At 35.1% G+C, this 22,802-nt stretch overlaps 2 long non-coding RNA genes across 2 annotated transcripts; both read right to left on the bottom strand.

The window, feature by feature from the left end:
• Positions 1-3,268: 3,268 nt before the first annotated feature.
• LOC147389030 (uncharacterized) lies at positions 3,269-4,262 on the bottom strand. Its single transcript, XR_015171018.1, has 3 exons — positions 4,176-4,262; positions 3,964-4,033; positions 3,269-3,304 (listed from the first exon to the last, which is right to left on the bottom strand). It is a non-coding gene; the product is annotated as an uncharacterized LOC147389030 (long non-coding RNA).
• Positions 4,263-20,458: 16,196 nt separating this feature from the next.
• On the bottom strand, positions 20,459-21,485 carry LOC147389029 (uncharacterized). The gene is made up of 4 exons (XR_015170415.1): positions 21,393-21,485; positions 21,206-21,310; positions 20,688-21,049; positions 20,459-20,601 (listed from the first exon to the last, which is right to left on the bottom strand). It is a non-coding gene; the product is annotated as an uncharacterized LOC147389029 (long non-coding RNA).
• Between the last annotated feature and the right edge of the window lie 1,317 nt (positions 21,486-22,802).

Below are 22,802 nucleotides of genomic sequence, written 5' to 3'. Positions count from 1 at the left end.
AACGGTTTTGTTCCCTCAGATCTGATAGAACAACTCCTTGTACAGTATTCATCGCTTCGTTCTGTTGCCGAATCTGATTTCTGATCTCCAAGTTGAAGTATCTTCTTCTTGGATCTGTGAGTTTTCTGATTTTTTTTTAATGGATTCTAAGGTATTTTAGAAGGGTTTTTGGGTGTTTTTTGAGCTAAAGTTGGGCTATGGATGTTAGGTAAGGAGTTAGGGCTTCAAAATCAGGGTTTTGGGGAAGTTGGGGAGGCTCATTGACCTACTTTTTCTAGGGTTTATTTTTTTATACGAAAATAGGTTGTAGGGACCCCTATTTATAGATTTTTTTTAGTGCTTGTTTTGATAGAGTTAGTATTTAATTAAAATTGTTTTAGGTAGAGTTAGTGTTTAATTAGAATTGTTTTAGGTAGAGTTATATTTTAATTATAATTGTTTTAAATAGAGTTATTGTTTAATTAGAATTCTATTAGGGTTTTGACTTTTAGTCTCACTTAATTGACTTTAAGATTTTGACTTTAGTCTTACTTGATTGACTTTAAGATTGACTTTAGTCTTACTTGATTGACTTTAATTTTTTGACTTTAGTCTTACTTGATTGACTTTAAGATTTTGACTTTAGTCTTACTTGATTGACTTTAATTTTGATTTTAGTCTTACTTGATTGACTTTAATTTTAATTTTAATTAGGATTTCACTTTACATTAATTAATGTTTTAATTATTAATTTTAGATTTTTAATTATTAAAATTATAAAATTATCGTTTTGCCCTCGGAGATGACTTTTTGCGTTTTAAGTCATATTTCAATGTTCCAGGATGTTTTGGAATCGATTTTTCGTAAGGAATTCAATGGGAATATTAGTTTGTGTCATTTATGAAATTTTTTGTACGAAATGATAGTGAACTTTATGAGGGGCATTTTCGTAATTTTGTTGAATTTTATGAAATTGGCGAAATGCACTACAACATTTTTTATCTATAACGACGGATTTTTCCGCCGCTATAAGGCAATTTTTTCGTCGGTAAAAGCTATTGCGACGATGAGCAGCGGAATCAAATATCCGTCGTTGATTCCTCCGTCGCTAACTATAGCAGCGGATAATGTATTCCGCTGTTGCAGGTAGTACATTTAGCGACGGATCTTAATATCCGCTGCAATATGTCGATTTTTTAAATGAATAGAATATTCTACCTATAGCCGCGGATCTTAATATCCGCTGCAATATGTCGATTTTTTAAATGAATATAATATTCTACCTATAGCAGCGGATACTAATATCTGCTGCAATATGTCGATTTTTAATGAATAGAATATTCTACCTATAGCAGCTGATATTAATATCCGCTGCAATAGATTCGCTTCCTACAGTGGCGGAACTTAATATCCGCTGCAATAAATCAGTTTTTAATTAAAAAAATATAGTACATATAGTGACGAATTTTACTATCTGCGGCAGTATATCAGTTTTTAATTAATAAAATATACTACATATAGCAGCGGATATAAATATCCACTGCAATAGATAAATTTTTAGAAAAAAAAATATATATATATATATATTACATTTAACTTATATCCTCCTACCTACGTCCATTGAAAACTCAAACAAAAAAGAGCATGCATAGAACAGAGTTTCAACTTACTAAGTGTAGTACGCTTCACATGAATAGTACAAAGCAATGCATCTTCAAACATCTGAACCAAATAATCTTCAGCCGCCTACAAAAATGGTCACCCCATTGAATGTAACATGTGTCTATGTACATTTTAACGAGGTATAGCTATAGCATCTACCTACATCCAATCAATAATTCCAACAAAAAAAATTAAAAAATTTGGAGGTTTTTGTGCAGATAATGAAATGTTGTCATATGGCTTTTGAATGCAAAACTAAACTTGTAGAATTCACCGAACACTACAAATTATACTCGAATATAAAGCATATTAAGATGCTACATATACATTCAACGGATATACCTCTAAGAAATGATAAATGCCCATATATTTTCCAAAGAACTACGAATGCAACATATGTCTAACCTAAAATAAAAACGCAGTAGCAATAGCAAGCTATATAATGGAATCAAAGCCATGATTAGTCAAAATCAAAGCTTCAAGTAAAGATCAAGGTTTGAGAATCAATCTTCTCTAAACAGAAGTTATTTTTTTCCCCCTTTTTCCTAACCAAGACTATGTTGCTTAGGTAGCACACAATTAATCAAGATTTTTTTTGTCGATTTCATGGATTTCTATACCGACCATCGATTGCTCTTATGGGTCTTGATTGCCATACTTATGTTTCAGAAATATCAGCCCATGTTCGGATGGTACCAAGTGTTGTCAGGATCGTGAACAAGGACCAAAAAATTAATTTTGGAAAAATGTAGGACATCTGGAAAATATTTGAATTTACCATGGCAGAGATCCAAATCATATTAGCAGTTTGCTGAAAGTTACATGGTCATCCCCCTTTCACTAGAACTCATGCTGCAAAATCTACTAGTGGTTCAACATTACCAACTTAAGTTGAAACCCATGGTGCAAACCATAACTGAGCCATCTCAAGAGGGATCAAAATCAGAAAACAACAATGAGGAGGGGGTTTGGATAGAGCTGGGAGGGGGGGCAGCTGAACTCTGGTTAGGTGGGAATAAGACAATATTTACAATTACTAGCATCTACAACAAGGACACCTTGAAAGGGGCACAAGAAAGAGGGAGAATCTAAAAGAGAAAAATAAAATGTATTACAAAATTTGGCGAGAAAAACAGTTGCTCTATTTTTCACGCACCAGACATGAATAACTTCCAAAAGGTTGAAATTTTCTTCAAGGAGATAAGAATCTTGCAAGATTCAAGCATAAGTTATAATGCTATTTCCATTGACCATTGATGCAAGAGTGGCACAAGACAAGACAATCCTAATTTGAAATTTTACTTAAAAGATTGCTAAATATGAATCCTAAGTTAACATTGCAAAGCATTTTGGGGTTCTATCTGGTCTTAAGTAATTTGACTTGCTCTAGCTTAAATTAAGACTATAAGTCATAGTTCAAGCGTGATTAACACCTAGTAATTGATATAAACCCTAAAATGATAGATCGAACTCTCTAATTAGATTATTCTACAAATAGTTCTGGTTTTGGATTCCAAATAAGCTTAAAACTCACAATTCTGATGAAAGGGGCTACTGGTATGAGAAGCTTCCAGTTTTTCTAAAAATGTTGAATCTCACGAAGAGCCACTGTTCCTGGAGGAAAGCGATGGGGTTTGCGTTTCCTTTGTGGTGGTGGTGGTGCCTGTAATTAATCATTCACCAAAAATGATCGATCGATTCCAAAAAATTGAGACAGAGAGAAAGAGAGATCGAAGTGAGGAGTTAAAACATGATTGAGGCATTGGAATTAATATATCTCAAAACATGACAAACAAATTACAACATAAATTGTTACCCAAAATCCAGCTGTACTAAGGAATAAAAGTAGCATGGAGTATGTGAAGCAGCTATGCAACTCATAGCCGCTGGACATTGTTAATCTTAGGAGGTTAGACCTGGAAAATGACACGAAGAGAAAGCAATTCACATTAGAAATAAGCTTATGTTTCATAAACAAAAAAGCCATAGAAAATCCTAATTCACATTGTTTCTTATCTTTCATTAGTGCATCGCTATAGCTCTTGGTTTTCTCCTAAACAAATCCTAGTCCACATTGTTAATTTATCTTCAATTGCGATGGTAATATGGAAGACAAAATGTATGCTCAGCAACCAACCATCAAGGTGGGAAAATGAAAAAATCATGCAATGCAACACCAGGCTTCTCAGATGGCGCCATCAATACTGCCATTCAGTTAGAAAAAAAACAATACAACTTAAACAAGAAGTGTATATGAACACAAAGATTATTTGCTTTTATGTTATCTAATAAAAATATGTTGAGAGGTTGAAACACACTTACCAGTATTTATTGAAGGGTCACCATGATCCATCAGAACAGTATTAAATGGGTAGAACTTACTTAGATCATACTGCAAGGTACATGACCCAAGGTAATTTCAAAATTTTAGTAACAGTCACTTGTTAATAATTTCATAGAAGAAGAGCCAACAATTCCAAGAAAATTGTATTTATCTACAAAATCAGGATGGAGGAATTAATATAAATTCCCACCTTATATGGCACGTAATTGCCTTGCCAAGCAACTACATTGAACGGAGAAATGAGAAATATTTCATCTGTTGCTTGTCAATTCCATCTGTTTACAAACACATGTAGGATGAGAATGTAACATAAAAAATGAGAAATATTCAAACTTCCCACATGGAAACAAGTGGACTAATGATTTAAAATTCTGATTTTATAAATTCATGAAAGAGTTTAATAGAGCTAATGCACATCATGAAAGATGGACAAATTAAGCATTGAAATCCAGTAGTATGGAGACGAACAGAAACATTGTTTTGGCATTCTAGACCTATATATGCAGACATCCATGCACCACACTCACACAGACAAATAAATGCATACAAACACAGACACAAAGAAAATGTTGGTTTCACTTTGATTGAGCCCATGGAAACTCGACTCTGTCACCTACTGCCATTGCTTATTTGCAACATCCACCATGTCCTACGATCCCAATTGGTACCTTGACAATGGTGATCCTAATCATGTGACCGCCGACTTAAGGAATCTACATCTTCAATCCAAATACAAAAGACCTGATCAACTTCGTATTGGTAATGGTTCTGGTCTCCTAATCTCCCACATTTGTATGTCCACACTATCCACTTCTCCTCACAAGTTTGTACTTAAAGACCTTTTGCATGTTCCCAAGATCACGACTAATCTATTATCTGTTTCAAATTTTACTCATGACAATGATGCCTTCTTTGAATTTCACCCTCATTTTTTTGTTATCAAGGATTATCACATGGGGAAAGTTCTTCTACACAGACCAAATAAAAATGGCAATTATTGCTTGGAATCGTGTCATGATATTCTTGTTTCATCCTCATCTCCTTCAAGTTTTGTTGGTGAACGTGCCTCGTTGGATACTTGGCATCGTTGTCTAGGACATCTGAAAGCGCCCTCGATCCGCGGGGTGCGCGGATCCGATTTTGACCCTTGAGGTTTGGGAGTCGCCACCTAGTTATTACGGTCTAGGAACCGATCAATGACTCTAAATAGATAAAGAACTAATCTAGAACAGAAAAAACTGAATTCGGGGATCATGTTATGGGGTTGGAAGGTGTTAGGCACCAACCCTACCCGGCCAAAGCCGGTCTCTACTAACTTTCCAAATAAGTTACATTGCTAAAAAAACCTAGATAATAAAAAAATAAGAAAATATACCTTTCCGATAGCAAAGACCTTGTTCCCTCAGATCCAACAAAAACTGCTCCTTGTACCGTATTCCTTGGTTCGTTCTATCTCCGGATTTAGATTTCTGATCTCCGAGGCAAGGTATCTCCTTTTTTGATCTGGATTCTTCGAGTTTGTTATGGGTTTTGGGGTGTTTTCGAAGTGCTTTTAGGTGTTTTCTAAGCTAAAATCGAAGGAGGGATGTTAAGTAAGGAGTTGGGACTCCAAAACTAGGGTTTATGGGAGGCTAGGGGGCTTTTAGACCTACTTCTCTTAGGATTTATGATTTGATACGAAAATAGGGTGTGAGCACCTCTATTTATAGATGTTTTTAGGGGTTGATTTGGATAGAGTTTATTTAATTAGAGTTCTTTTAATTAGAGTTGTGTTTTAGTTAGACTTGTTTTAGGTAGAATTGTGTTTTAATTAGAATTGTTTTAGGTAGAATTGTTTTTAAGTTAGAACTCTATTAGATTGAGTTATTATTTAATTAGAACTCTATTATGACTTTTGGTCTTATTTGATTGACTTTTAATGTTTTGACTTTAGTCTTAATTGATTGACTTTTAATATCTTGACTTCAGTCTTGCTTAATTGACTTTAATTTTGACTTTAGTCTCACTTGATTGACTTTAATACCTTGACCTTAGTCTTGCTTGATTGACTTTTAATTTTTGGAGAACCCCCCTCTAAAATATCTTTAATTCTTTGGACCCCCAAATGGAGGGGTCCTTAAAGAAATATCTCACGAACCCTCAACAATTTTACTTGAAAATCCGATTGATCGATTTCTTCGTTCAAAATTTTAAATTAATTTCATTAATGTTTCACTTTAATTATTTAATGTTTTATTTATTAATTTCGAATTTTTTAATTATGAACTTGTGAAATTACCGTTTTGCCCCTAGGAGAGGACTTTTCACGTTTTAAGTCGGTTTTTAATGTTCTAGGATGTTTTAGAATTGATTTTTCGTAAGGAATTCAATGGAAATATTAGTTTGTGTCATTTATGAAATTTTTTGTGTGAAATGGTCATGAACTTTATGAGGGGCATTTTCGTAATTTTGTCGAATTCTGTTAAAATTGGCGAAATGATTTATTTGATTCCGATTTGTTATTTTATGTGTTCGAGAGAGTTTTCCTAAGCGTAACGTAGGCTCTAGGGTTATTTTGAGATTAGGGGTATTTTGGTAATTTGATCAATTTTTAGTGATTTTTATCGTGAAACTTTTTTTTGATCTGCAAGATGATGATTTCTATATTTCTGAGGTCGTATTTTCCTAACGTAGCGTGGTTTCTAAGGTTTTGTCAATTCGAGATACCTCATCCGGATTTCTGAAACATATCGGATAACAAAATAAAGCAATGGAATACACATCCATCATTGGGAATCATTGCGATCGGGTTGACGAGTTGATTAATCAGGCGGATGCAAAAATGGGGTGTCTACAGATGCCCGTCTTTGGCAGAGGGTTGAAGCAAACTAGATAGCAAATCTATTTCGTTAGATAGTGCGATATCCGAATGTCAAAGCTAGTGATAGTTTATTTTGCAGCCTGATTTAGCAATTCGTCAGGGTGTTCGGATCCTTGACCGTAAAACTCTCCTTGAACTAAAAGGTTGTCAGGTCCTCGAACTTGAACTCTCACTGACGATGTCAGATCCTCGAATTTTAGAAAATTCTCCTGACTAATGTAAAAGTGCACGTGTGTGCAAAAGTGTGATGCTTACTGAGTAAAAATGTGTCAGGTCCTAGAGATCTTCTCTCACTGACAATAATGTTTCAAAATTGAAATGTGATTATGCAACGAAAGCAATCATGGCAAGGTTGAATAATGAGGTAATTTGAGTCATAACATTGTAGGAACTTCGTTAAATCCTATTTGAAGTTAGAAAAAGTTTGAGTCTCGTATATCGGACTCGAGCCAATTGTAGCCACGCTTCTCGGGCTAAAGAACTTAAACAATCCTGTTAGTTTGATATGATTCAAACAAAGTTGGAGTCTCGTTTCTTGGACTCTGACTAAGGTTTACAGGAACTTAAACAATCTTATTAAAATTGGAGTCTCGTTTCTCGGACTCGAACTAAGATTTATAGGCACTTCAAAAAACCTATTTATTCTATGATTCAAAAAGTTGGAGTCTCGTTTCTCGGACTCGAACTTAGGTTTATAGGCACTTCAAAAAGCCTATTCATTCTATGATTCAAAAAGTTGGAGTCTCGTTTCTCGGACTCGAACTTAAGTTTGTAGGCACTTCAAAAAGCCTATTCATTCTATGATTCAAAAAGTTGGAGTCTCATTTCTCGGACTCGAACTTAGGTTTATAGGCACTTCAAAAAGCCTATTCATTCTATGATTCAAAAAGTTGGAGTCTCGTTTCTCAGACTCGAACTTAGGTTTATAGGCACTTTAAAAAAGCCTATTTATTCTATAATTCAAAAAGTTGGAGTCTCGTTTCTCGGACTCGAACTTAAGTTTGTAGGCACTTCAAAAAGCCTATTCATTCTATGATTCAAAAAGTTGGAGTAGGCACTTCAAAAAGCCTATTCATTCTATGATTCAAAAAGTTGGAGTCTCATTTCTTGGACTCGAACTTAGGTTTGTAGGCACTTCAAAAATCCTATTCATTCTATGATTCAAAAAGTTGGAGTCTCGTTTCTCAGACTCGAACTTACTAAGCCACGTTTATCGGGCTTAGATTTATAGGAACTTAAACAATCCTATTAATCGAGCGTAAAGTTTGAAAGATCGGGCCTTTATTGGCTTATCATGCATCTGAATTCATAATTGTCATTGGACTTCACCAGACTTTTAAGTTTTTGTAAGATTTTCTTTTTATCATGTGATTAAGAATAAAAACTTTGGAATTAAAATGACCTTCAAAAATGCCCTTAGTTTCAAGGCTGACTTTAACTGGGACTTGACTACGAGACTGATGGAATGGATTACGTTTGAAAAATACGGACTCTGATGTATGACAGATAGAAGAACTGACATTCTCTTAAATTTAAGACTCTTAAGATTATCATATGTACAATAAAGAATTGATCATTATTTTTGAGAAATACTTGAGCTAGACTTAAAAAATCTTGATAAATATTAGAATAGAATATCTTTCTCTTCAAAGTTGTCGATGATTTTACATCTTCCATTAGCGAACACTTGAACAAGTAAACATACTTTTGAAGATCCTACAATGTTCAAGATGACTTCTGATTTTTTTGACTTCAACATTGTCTTCATCGGATGTGAGCTCTTGGCTAAAAAAGGAATATTGTGGCTTGAATGGTTATGTATTTTCTAATTTCTGCACAAGCTTCCTTCTGAATTTTTCTTCTTGATGGGACCTTTCCTCCCATTTGATGATGCCCTAATTTTTGCCTAGATCGCCTCTTCAGGTTTTCAATCTAGCGGACTTCGTTTTTCTTTTTCTAATGATGCCTTGATTTTTACCTAGGTCGCATTTTCAGGTTTTCAACCTAGCAGGCTTTCTTTTTTATAGTTATGCCCTAAATTTTGCCTAAATCGCCTTTTCGGGTTTTCGACTTAGCGGGCTTTTCTTTTTTTTCTTGATGATCTTGAATAACTAACTCGACAACTTCTTGGTTCCCTGCACCTTAACCGAGTCAATAAGCATTCAGGAGGACTTAATAGGTGGGCTTAGGACATGGTTTAGAAAGAAAAGATATAAGGCTCAACTTCCCAAAATGCCCCTAGTTTGATATTCTCTCTTTTCTGTCAATTATTTTGATTTTTTTCTAAATGCCCCTAGTTTGGCATTTTTTTTTATCATTTTTTTTAATTCTTTTTTCTAATGCCCTTAGTTTAGCATTCTTTTCTTTTGAACATTTCAATAGGGGATTTTTCTTTTGGATGGCACTTTCCTTAAGATAATACATTTTTATTTTAATGACCGGGCTTGAAGTAACTTCTCAAGTTGCCTACGTACCCCAAATATTTTTTTTTCCTTTTAGGATCAAGTCAAAACGTAGTTCATACTAAGATTCCCTCCCAAGGTTGGTCGGCATGGTTTAGAAAGAAGAGGTTTTTTTTTTTTAAAGGCTACGAGGGGCTAAAGAAGGTTATATTTTTCTTGGTAAGACAGGAAAATGGTTCGACCAATGAAGGCCTCCTTTTGTGAAATACTACTTGATTTGGCCAAGGTTTTAAGAACTTGATGTCTTGATTGCTCTATCGAGTAAGGTCTTCTTTTGAGAATGAGTAATCTTCAATCTTCTTCTGAGAAGGAATAATCTTCAGTATTTTTCTGATAAAGAGAAATCTTCAGTCTTCTTTTACAAAGTTGATTGTGATTGACTTCTTTGTATTTGACGTTGACTCGTTCAACCCTTTCCAAACTTCGAAAAAAATCTTATATTCTTTCGCGAATGAGAACTCTTCTTTCTTAAGTGAAAAATATGATGATTCCCTTCTTGTAGATCTTAACACCTTTGTTGATGGTTTCAACTACATCATTCTTGATAATCTTTTATTTTGAAGTTCACCTTCAACTTTAGGATTTGATCTATTTTGGTGCAATTTATCCATATATTCTCACGAGACCATGCAGGAACATTGTTGAATTTCTCAAGTAAATTTATTATTCTTCTCATGTTCTTCTAAGGAAAATGTAGTACCCATTTGTACTTTTTGAGTGTACTCTTTAATTCAAATATTTATCAAGTTTGATTAGTGAGCTCTAAGTCAATCCTCATATTAGATATTATGCTCAAATCATTATTACACGCATGATAATCAAAAGCTTCTATATTTTATTGGAATTGAAAAACATAGACTGACAAACTCAACTAAAACTTGAAAGTTGAATAAAGACTAACGTAATTGAAACAACTAACTGGATTTAAAGATTGACAAAAACTGGATTGAAACTCAAAGAAAACTCAGGGACAATTATCTACAAAGAGAGAAGGTTCTTTTGGGTGGATGGACTACTTGAACTTAACATTGGTACTTTGACTAAATGACTCTTTTAAAGGACCTAAAATGACACAGATGAGGGTTTAGAACGTTTAGGGACCAATTATCACCTGATTAGAAGTAAATCAAGGTTAACCATTAACTCTAAAAGTTTGACTCTTAACCACATGATTAAAGTTTCGATATAGAATAGCCCAAGTCCAGTGGAAAATATTGAATCCAAATACACTATAAGTTTATAGTGACCAAGAAAGTGAGAAAGATTAAACGTGGGTCTACCCCTAATTGGGATTGAACCTTTTATCAGACAAACTAATTTGATCCTAAGATCGATCTTTCTATACAAAGTGGTCTGGATTTTTAAAAGTGAAACCAATTAGTCCAACTGATTTGGTATTGATCAGTTTGATCCATTTGTCAATTGGGCCAACCAGTTTAAATGGTTCAAATTAATCGGTACATTTCACAGATTGGGTCAGACCTATATTACTGGTTTTGTTTGATTATTCTGGATCGGTCTGCCCACCTACCTGTTGGTTGGATTGAATAAAGCAACCCGGGAACACCCATAGTCAGTTCGGGTCGAGATCTATAGGAAGGCTTCTAGACTTTAGGTTTACTACGTGCAATGTATTTTTATCTAGCCACCCTTGCCCAAGCACACCTATATACCTCTCGATACGTGGTGACTTGGTTTGATATACCGTATAGGTGATAATCTAAAATCTCAACTCACTTTTCTGAAGCAAAAAACAACCAGTTTGATCTCCAGTTGAGAGGTGGCGCACAATGCTGAGCAAGGGCCCACTTAAATACCTCTCGTCTAAAATAGACGTAGTCTATCCCCCTCGTACAGTAGGGTACAACGGGGCAAGATCTTGCTTAGGCACCGATTTTGACAAGAAGTGCAATTGATATACTTAGATTATCTTTTACATACCTATGGGTACGAGTCAAGAGTTGTAGCTTTCATAAATGGTTTGGCATCCCACGAGGGGACCGACCACGTATTAATACTACGTTGGCAATCGGGACATGTGACTGTGTGGCTCACAATAGGTAAAAGGCTCAGGTCGCTTCAGCCTGGGTGCATCAATACATCTCTCAGAATCACCTGATCAAACGGTATTGATGCCCCAGTTTGATATACCCTAAGGTACGTGAATGAAGTTGTGGTATTCATGAATGACGTCGCATCTCCGAAGAGATTGGGCCACGCACTAGTGCCACGTTGGCTATATAGGATGTGTAAGTGTGCAAAACAGTAAACGTGCATGTGGTGTGTGCAAAACAGGGTGGGGTGTGCCTAGGGCCTTTTTCAAACACATGGGCCCATGGGCTAGATTATGTCATCACATATGGATATCAAATGAATATTGATCAAGAAAATAATACAAAACCCATCACATCGAAATTAAGATAAAAGCAAACACATCACAAATATATCTGTCAAGATCATGGCAAATCAATTAATGAGCATGGCATATAATAATTGATCAAACAAACATTGCAATAGGCATAATTTTTATAATTTTTAAGGTCCAATCAATGATCACTTTTGGGTGATCCAAAATAAATCGAGATTCCAATAGATGTTACATTGATGATAGAATAACAATGGTTGAGATGAGCTCACTCTCAGGAACATTAATTGTGCCAACATTAGATAAATTCGGATTTTCTGTGAATTAGGAAAATACAATATGAACTTACATCGATGATATCTAAGGTTCCCGATAACGAAATCGAGTGAACTCAAGTTCTAAATTAATCTACTCAATGAGATCTATATTTTATTAATAGGTGCCCAGACTTAGTTCTCACTAGAATATTCTGTAAAAATGTTTTAACATTGCTGTCCCAACCTTCATTCAGAAACAATTCCAGATTTACAGATTGAACTTGCATCGATGATATCTAAGGCTTCCGATAACGAAATTGAGTGAACTCAGATTCTAAATTAATCTAATCGATGAGATCTATATTTTATTAATAGGTGCTCAGACTTAGTTCTCATAAGAATATTCTGTAAAAACGTTTTAACATTACTGTCCCAACCTTCATTCAGAAATAATTTCAGATTTACAGATTGAACTTGCATCGATGATATCTAAGGCTTCCGATAACGAAATGGAGTGAAATCAGATTCTAAATTAATCTAATCGATGAGATCTACATTTTATTAATAGATGCCCAGACTTAATTCTCACTAGAATATTCTATAAAAACGTTTTAACATTTCTGTCCCAACCTTAATTCAGCAACAATTCTAGATTTACAGATTGAACTTGCATCGATGATATCTAAGGCTTCCTATAACGAAATTGAGTGAACTCAGGTTTTAAATTAATTTAATCGAGAAGATCTAAGTTTTATTAATAGGTTCCCGAACTTAATTCTTACTAAAATATTCTATAAAAACGTTTTAATATTTCTGTCCAACCTTCATCATTCCATCATTTTCATAGGTCAATTTGAATCTTTCATTATTTAGGGGTCATCAAAAGTGATCCTTAATTGGGAAAAAAATGCAATACCCAAAATCATCCACAATCAAGTCACAAAATAAATAAACAGAAAAAAATAAATAAAATAAATCGAATTAAATAATAAAAAAAACTAGATCATCTTGGCAATGCTCCCATACTTGGGGTTTTTCAAGTTTGATCCTCAATAGTCCCCAGTGGAGTCGTCACTGAAAGCGCCCTCGATCCGCGGGGTGCGCGGATCCGGTTTTGACCCTTGAGGTTTGGGAGTCGCCACCTAGTTATTACGGTCTAGGAACCGATCAATGACTCTAAATAGATAAAGAACTAATCTAGAAAAGAAAAAACTGAATTCGTGGATCATGTTACGGGGTAGGAAGGTGTTAGGCACCAACCCTGCCCGGCCAAAGCCGGTCTCTACTAACTTCCCAAATAAGTTACATTGCTAAAAAAACCTAGATAATAAAAGAATAAGAAAATATACCTTTCCAATAGCAAAGACCTTGTTCCCTCAGATCCGACAAAAATTGCTCCTTGTACCGTATTCCTTGCTTCATTCTGTCTCCGGATTTAGATTTCTGATCTCCGAGGCAAGGTATCTCCTTTTTTGATCTGGATTCTTCGAGTTTGTTATGGGTTTTGGGGTATTTTCGAAGTGCTTTTAGGTGTTTTCTAGGCTAAAATCGAAGGAGGGATGTTAAGTAAGGAGTTGGGACTCCAAAACTAGGGTTTATGGGAGGCTAGGGGGGCTTTTAGACCTACTTCTCTTAGGATTTATGATTTGATACGAAAATAGGGTGTGAGCACCTCTATTTATAGATGTTTTTAGGGGTTGATCTGGATAGAGTTAGTATTTTATTAGAGTTCTTTTAATTAGAGTTGTGTTTTAGTTAGACTTGTTTTAGGTAGAATTGTGTTTTAATTAGAATTGTTTTAGGTAGAATTGTTTTTAAGTTAGAACTCTATTAGATTGAGTTATTATTTAATTAGAACTCTGTTATGACTTTTGGTCTTATTTGATTGACTTTTAATGTTTTGACTTTAGTCTTAATTGATTGACTTTTAATATCTTGACTTCAATCTTGCTTAATTGACTTTAATTTTGACTTTAGTCTCACTTGATTGAATTTAATACCTTGACCTTAGTCTTGCTTGATTGACTTTTAATTTTTGGAGAACCCCCCTCTAAAATATCTTTAATTCTTTGGACCCCCAAATGGAGGGGTCCTTAAAGAAATATCTCACGAACCCTCAACAATTTTACTTGAAAACCCGATTGATCGATTTCTTCGTTCAAAATTTTAAATTAATTTCATTAATGTTTCACTTTAATTATTTAATATTTTATTTATTAATTTCGAATTTTTTAATTATGAACTTTGTGAAATTACCGTTTTACCCCCTGAGAGGACTTTTCACGTTTTAAGTCGGTTTTTAATGTTTTAGGATGTTTTAGAATTGATTTTTCGTAAGGAATTCAATGGAAATATTAGTTTGTGTCATTTATGAAATTTTTTGTGTGAAATGGTCATGAACTTTATGAGGGGCATTTTCGTAATTTTGTCGAATTCTGTTAAAATTGGCGAAATGATTTATTTGGTTCCGATTTGTTATTTTATGTGTTCGAGAGAGTTTTCCTAAGCGTAACGTAGGCTCTAGGGTTATTTTGATGTTAGGGGTATTTTGGTAATTTGGTCAATTTTTAGTGATTTTTATCGTGAAACTTCTTTTTGGTCTGCAAGATGATGATTTCTATATTTCTGAGGTCGTATTTTCCTAACGTAGCGTGGTTTCTAAGGTTTTGTCAATTCGAGATACCTCATCCGGATTTCTGAAACATATCGGATAACAAAATAAAGCAATGGAATACACATCCATCATTGGGAATCATTGCGATCGGGTTGACGAGTTGATTAATCAGGCGGATGCAAAAATGGGGTGTCTACAACATCCAAGGATGTGCATTGTCAAAGTCGTCGTTGCAGCCCATTCTCTTAGTTCATAATACAAAGCTAAATTTGTGTAGTTCATGTCAGTCTAGTAAGAGTCATCCGTTGTATTTTTAGTATAGTCCAACTGTCTTTACATGTCCTTTAGAATTGATTATAACCGATGTTTAGGACCGATTCCGGTTCCTTCTCGAGATGGTTTTAGCTATTATTTGTTATTAATGAATGCATTTAGCAGATACAACTTGGCTATTTCCTCTTGTGAGCAAATCTGATTCTCTTATAGTGTTTCTTTATTTCAAAACTAAAATTGAAAACTTGTTTGAACGTAAAATAAAAGTATGGAATCACTCATCGCTTCTCTTTCTATCCCCCCCCCCAACAAAATGGCCTTGTTGAACGCCATCATAAACACGTTGTTGAGACCGGCCTTGTTCTCATGATAGGTGCCTCTGTTCCTCTAACACATTGGGTTGACACCTTCACCACGCCCTCCTATCTCGTGAATCACCTCCCTTCTCCTTTATTAGATAATAAGTCTCCTCTTGAAGTATTCTTTGGCATGGCTACTACCTACACCACCTTGTGAACCTTTGGGTGTGTGCTTCCCTCATCTACGTTCCTAAAACTCCTATAAACTTCTTCCCCGGTCTCTCTTGTGTGTTTTTCTAGGATACAGTCCCTCTCATAAAGGATACAAGTGTCTCCACATTCCTACTAATCGCTTGCACATATTACGACACGTGACATTTAATGAGGACTCGTTTCCATTCGTCGCCATTAAAAGTACCCTATCTTTGTGTGACATGACATCCCCTCCTATTACTTTTCCATCCTTACTGCCCTTGCCTTCATATCCTTACCATACGATATCCACATCATCTCCATGATCATCCCTCCTTGAAGCTATACCAACCCTTGCCTCCTCTGATATTTCCAACGCCCTACCCCTCTATTACCTGCCTACCTTCTCATTCCCCCTCACCCAAAACAGCTAGCAACCATCCTCATAAAGATAGCCTTCCTATTCACCCTATGGTCACTCGATCCAAGCTTGGGATCTTTAAAAAGAATGTGTTGGCGGCCACTAAACACCCTCATTTACTAGAAAATGACGAGGAACCTATGTGCTTCTCTCAAGGCCAATACAGATCATCGTTGGCGAGAAGTTATTGGTAGTGAGATTAACATCATTATATCCAAAGTCGCTTGGAGTTAGTGCCACCCCATGCTTCACATGAACATTGAAGGTTGCAATAGATTGTTGTTGCCTATGTCAGTTCTATTATGCATCCAAGGCATAAGGCTTTGTTGTTGTTGTTGTTGGGGTGGTGGTTGATGTGTTGTGTGTATTTGGGTAATTAAGGGCTCTGTTGTGGTTGTTGTTTTTGTTTAAGGGTTTTGTTGCTGTTGTATGGAAATATGATTTATATGGTGATAGTATAAAGAAATAATTATGACTTAATATGTGAGCCATAAAACTTTATTCCCTATTCTTCAAAAAATTTCATGTAGGCCAAGATGCTTGCAAATTTTGGATGACTACTCAACTGCCACCAAGCTCCCAAATTTAAAATTCAAATTCAAAGGTGAAAAAATAACTGTAGACACCCCATTTTTGCATCCGCCTGATTAATCAAGTCGTCAACCCGATCGCAAAGGTTCCCAATGATGGATGTCTATTCCAATGCTTTATTTTGTTACCAGATATGTTTCAGAAATCCGGATGAGGTATCTCGAACTGACAAAACTTAGAAACCACGCTACGCTAGGAAAATACGACCTCAGAAACATAGAAATCATCATCTTGCAAACCAAAAAGAAGCTTCACGATAAAAATCACAAAAAATGATTAAATTACCAAAATACCCCTAACCTCAAAACAACCTTAGAGCCTACATTACGCTTAGGAAAAACAACAAATCGAAACCAAGTAAACCACTTCGCCAATTTTCACAACATTTGACAAAATTACGAAAATACCCCTCATAAAGTTCACGATCATTTCATATAAAAAACTTCATAAATGACAAAAACCAACATTCCCATTGAATTCCTTACGAAAAACTGATTCCAAAACATCCTGAAACATTGAAAAATGACTTAAAACGTAAAAAATCCTCTCCGAGGGCAAAACGGTAATTTCACAATTTTCATAATTAAAAAATTCGAAATTAATAAATAAAACATTAAATAATTAAAGTGAAACATTAATGAAATTAATTTAAAAAGTTGAACCTAAAAATCGATTAATTGGACTCTCAGGCAAAATTGTTGAGGGTTCGTGGGATATTTCTTTAAGGACCCCTCCATTTGGGGGTTCAATGAATTAAAGATATAATAGAAGGGGGTTCTCCAAAAATTAAAAGTAAATCAAGCAAGACTGAAGTCAAGGTATTAAAGTCAATCAAGTGAGACTGAAGTCAAAATTAAAGTCAATCAAGCAAGACTGAAGTCAAGGTACTAATCGAGTCAATCTCATAAGACTAAGGTCAAAACCCTAAATCAAAACCCTAATCTAAACTAATCAAGTCAATCTCATAAGACTAAGGTCAAAACCCTAAATCCAAACCCTAATCTAAAACTAATCAAGTCAATCTCATAAGACTAAAGTCAAAACCCTAAAACCCTAAAGACTAAGTCAAAACCCTAATTGAAACCCTAAAAAGAAACCCTAATCAAACCCTAAATGCTTCTAAAAACTTTATAAATAGGAGCCTCCACACCCTATTTTCGTATCAAAGAAAAAACCCTGGAAAAAGTAGGTGAAGAAGCCTCCACAACCTCCCCAAAACCCTAATTTTGGAGTCCCAACTCCTTCCCTAACACCCCTACTCCGATTTTAGCCTAAAAAACATCTAGAAACCTTTCAAAAACACCCCAAAAATCTACAACAAATTCAAAGCATCCAGATCCAAGAAGGAGATACCTTGCCTCGGAGATCAGAAATCAGATCCGGAGACAGAACAAAGTAAGGAGTACGGTACAAGGAGCCATTCTAACCAGATCTGAGGGAATAACACTTTTGCAGATCGAAGGTAAGGTTTTTTATTATTTTTTTAATCTAGATTTTATCATTAGCAATGTAGATCTATTTGGGATAAGTAGAGACCGGCATTGGCCGGGCGGGGTTGGTGCCTAACACCTTCCAACCCCGTAACATGATCCCCGGATTCAGATTTCTATAGTAGATTAGTTCTTTTTATCCATTGTAGGGTCAATTTGGTTCCTAGACCACAATAACTAGGTGGCGACTCCCAAACCTCAAGGGTCAAAAGCGGATCCGCGCACCCCGCGGATCGAGGGCGCTTTCAATAACCCTCTTTCTTTGTCCTCTACATCTCTGTTGGCCCACCCAAGACATCAAATGAGCTAATATGCAACCCACCCTTCTCCTCATTTAAATGAGCTAATATGCAGCTGTAATGTACAGGACCTACAAACCCCAAGCAATTCCATGAAATTTGAGTAATTGTCAAAAAAAAAAAGCATTCCAAAACTAACAAGTCAACAGTTACCATCTTATCAATATGAACAGTTGCAACCCATGAATCTAAAGTCTGCAAAGTGCATTCTCACATGTGCTTCTTGTTGTCACCAAGGCATTTCAAAATGCTTGACAAAATTCCCTACAAGACACCAAGCCTCACTTTTGTTCAAGCCACCAAAACACAATGATTGAAACTTTAAGAAAAAATAGTAAATCTTTCTTGAAAGTTAATTTGTAAACCTTGCTCGATTTTTCAACCATCGGGCCCATTGCAAATGCAATTCCACCAATAGTAGACAAAGTTGCCATCACTAAGTTTTTGTTACTATCATATAGACGACCTCTAAGGGAAACAAATAACTCCACTACAAAGACAATATCAAAAGACAAGCAGTAATAATAAACAAATAACCAAATTTCATAATCATGTCAACCAGTAGTGGTTATGTCAGTCAAGTAAATGAGCATTCAGATAAAATCTTATAGAACCACATTAACAGAATGCAACACTATCATACCAGTTCCAGAGGGTTGAATGCGCTTATTGGCTTCTTCTAATATCTTATTAACCGATTCAATAGACTCCAAACGGATCTGGAACAACAGAGAAACAAGCTAGCTTAGAATCATGAATAATTGATAGTTCAACATCAGAACTAAAACCATGATGGTAAACCATAGAAACTAAGGATTTCAAAATCGGGACTACGAAAAAATATGCACAACACAACTTTAGTATGGAAACTTATGGTATGATTTGTTAGTAAATATTGATAGCCACAAAACACCCAACATGAACATTTTTATTATTTTGGTAAGGGTAGGAAAATTGTCGTTGGATGGCTAAAGTGGACAACACTTTGAAGTTAATGAGACCTAAGCGTACCCATCAAACTAAAGTGAAATTTTTATAACACAACTGCAATACTGAGAGTGGCTTTATCGAACTGGAGGTTAGGCAACTAGGAAATAGGTCTGTGGAAAGATTATAGTAGAACATATGGACAATTTACCCAAAATTGAGTGTTTTGTGTTGGAGTAACAGACACTGAATATTTTAGAGCTTTCTTTTTCGAAACATAATAAAGGTGAGTAACTAAACTTAAGATAAAGTCTAGCAAAACAAAGAACACTTTAGATTTAACATTAAAGTAACTCCAACTTAAGGCCGAAGCTTATAACAGCAACCAGGAATTTGGGATTAACTCTAGAAGCAAAAAAAAAAATCAAAAAACATAAAGAACATGCTTGCCGTGAGAACAATCAAATCTAGAAATAAATAATTGATAATTTTTACTACTAATATCAAACATAGCCAATGGAAATATGCTATTTTACCTTACATTTTATCATATTATACTTATTCTTTAGTTCTTTCATAAGCAATGCCTAGAAAAATCAGTAAGGCTTTGTCTAAGCATCGACTTGTCTAAGGGTGTCATTTTGCCTAGCCATCCCTTAACCTAGGATACAAAGAAAACAAAAAAGCACACAAACCACCCAAGCATATTGGTGAGTAGTAAACTCCACTAAGAAAGTCAGGAAACACATCACATGAAAATCACCAAGAATGATCATAGTTATAGGAAAATGACAAGAAAAAGTGAATGAAAATCGTCAACAAAGTGAACAATCACTTACGATCGGATCAGGTGCATCATCTTGTTGCACATAACCTATGGGACTCTAGTGCCAAGATCCATTGCCATCTCTACAGCAAATTCAGTATAAGCTCAACCAGGAGCACCTATCTCATACTCCATTCTCTATCTGCACCCATCAACATGTCAATGAAAAATTGCCAAACTAAATAGAGAATTAACTTTAATCAAGTAAAAGATTCACAACCCCATTTCTTGAAAACAAGGAAATAGAAGAATAGATAACTTAGACAATTGATCGGTTTACCTGAGCAAGAATTATTGGACCTCCTTGAGATTCAAACAACCCTCCATGGCATACCTTCTCCCTCCTTCTTTATCTGGGCTTGGGACCGGCAATGTAAAACGTTAATTTTACATTGGCGGAGTTAAAAAGGTTTTACCTAATAAGTGTTAGATATCAAACCATATATATAAGACACAATATACACATTGAAGACCAAGTTTTTGTCTAATTTATAGTACAAAAAGTTGATTATTCCTACCTGATAAACAAAAGTTTGTGAATCCAACTATTACTATTAACAGAACTTAGAAAATAAAATATTGATCATTGATCTCTAATTAAAAGAAGGTATTGTTGATCAAATTGTTACTAGTAATGAAACTTACAAAACAAAAAATTGATCACCGATCATTGTCAAAAAAGCTTGTAGATCAAACTATTACTGCTCAACAGAGGTTTGTGAATCGCTACCATTGGAAGCCTACAAACAATATTATTTTAAGTATTAGTACAAGAAAATGCAATTAAAATTTTTTTGTTTAAGAAGGCAGAATAACAAGTTATTACCTGTGTACCTCGAAGTACTTGAGCCATATTACGGTACGACCAAGTTGCTGACTCATAAATGACATCAATGCTTCGAATTGCATCGACACATTTGTCTGAAATTCAATCATCTGTCGGCGTGTTGCAGCGGCTTCTCGGCATGCCTCATTAGCACGACGATTTGCCTCAACGACTTATGAGATACATTCTTGACGAGTAGGTTGGGGTCCAAAAAATGCTGAAGGTCTCACTCCCATCCCCATCTGCCTGACACGACCATGGCCATCTTCTCCCATGACTTGGGAAAAGATGTCGTTCCTACCTGTGTTGCTTTGGAAACTATCTGACAGTTGGGACTCATTCTCTTTTTGTCTTATCTCATCCTAAAATAAATTAAATACAATCATTAGTAACATGATTTAGAAAAAAAAAAAAAAAAAGGACAAAAATTATTGTAACTTAAAAACATTTTTATAAGATAGAAAATTTTGATACATAAGCTTTTCTAATAAAATAGGCATTGGAAGTAATATACTTACAACAACTCTCGCTGTCTCTGCATCTATAAAGGTCTGGTCCTTTCTTGTGTGGGTTACTATGAACATTTGCATCTGGGATGACTCCATCCCATTATTCTTTTCTGTCTATTAACAAGTAAAGCATAACAAGTCAATAAATATTATTGCAATCATGTACTAAATAGGCTCAATGGTTATTTGATTTTACTTCCTCCTTGAATTTTCTTGCAAAGCTCTTTGTGCCAGATGTGTGATGCATTTTTTATTCTTACAATTGGATTTGTTTTTAATTTCAAGCATCTACAAAGTAAACCACAAAAAATTAGATAATATTCAAATCTTACCAACAGTTAATTAAATGAATTTATATGTAACTATGGTTGGTACTCATACCTTACCAACTTTGATTTCCCAAAATTGAACAAGCCAATCCCACTCCACTTAATCCATGAAAGGTGGGAGGTTCTTTTTTGCCTCATCTGGAGCACCCACAAAGTCTAAATAGTATTTTTTTTTCAAAGAGATTTGCGGTCTTCCCATTTTTGATTGAAGGATTCAAGAACTCAACCCTTCAAGTCGGCATTGATATCAAAAACCCCCTACATCAAATTTAAAAAAGCATAGGAGTAAAATTTCTAGATAAATATAAACAGTCAATGTAGTTTAATTGATTTATTTTTTAGATTACCTGAACAATCTGCCAAATATTTTCTTTAGCTTCAACCGGCACTCGCCTCCAATCTGAATACATGAAAGATAAGAACCGTGGCTTTCGTACCGTGGTACCTAAGAACTGGCCAAGTAACTGGGCCCCATTGCCAATAGGTTGTTTGTAGTTGTTTTTTCGAACACGTGTTTTTAAATCCTGTGGGCCAATATTCCAAAGTGATTCAAGACGTGTATTGCCCCATACACGTTTTTTACGCATCTTGGTAGATCCTGTAGAAAATCATATACAAAAAATTAATTATCATTCAATTATCTTACATGTACATATATGCGAGCAAAATCTTAAAAACAATTGGGCATGCCATCTTACTAGATGTTGAATCAGATGCCTGATCGGAAGGGGCAGTCATGTCTATCTGCGTGGGCCCCAAATGTATCGTCTTATCCCCATGTTAGGGAGGTTCTGAATCATGATTTTGTATCCTATAATACAGATCAAGAAAATGATTAGTTATTTTGAAAACTTATATGAAATGTTATTAAGTTAATGATAATGGAGGTTAATTCAAATATTTACTAATGAGTTTTTTGAATTATTAATTACCAAATCTATCTCAAATTATACATTAAACTTGGAATTGCATCATTGTCCATGAATAATTTCAAACAACATCACTGGACTCCAACTCATCCCCATCAATACTATTGAAATCTGACTCGTCAATGTCATCTTCCCTAATTTCATTTGTGGCAGTTACAGGTGTCGTGATAATTAGAGGTCCATTAATCGTTATTCCTGGCATATCTGACCTATCTCATGTTACATTATCATCAGAGGCGATCAAAGTATCTACCATACTTCGATCATTACAAGGCAAGCTTTGCAAGTAATCATCGATATCCTCTACTGTTGGTTTTGACTGTACAGTAGTATACCAATTTGAATCTG

Source organism: Akebia trifoliata, chromosome 12, assembly GCF_017979445.1.
Source record: "Akebia trifoliata isolate Shusen 1 chromosome 12, ASM1797944v1, whole genome shotgun sequence".
In the NCBI taxonomy this organism is placed as follows: Eukaryota; Viridiplantae; Streptophyta; class Magnoliopsida; order Ranunculales; family Lardizabalaceae; genus Akebia; species Akebia trifoliata.
The sequence above is the reverse complement of the archived record's forward strand: the minus strand, read 5'-3'. Positions and strand labels throughout refer to the sequence as shown.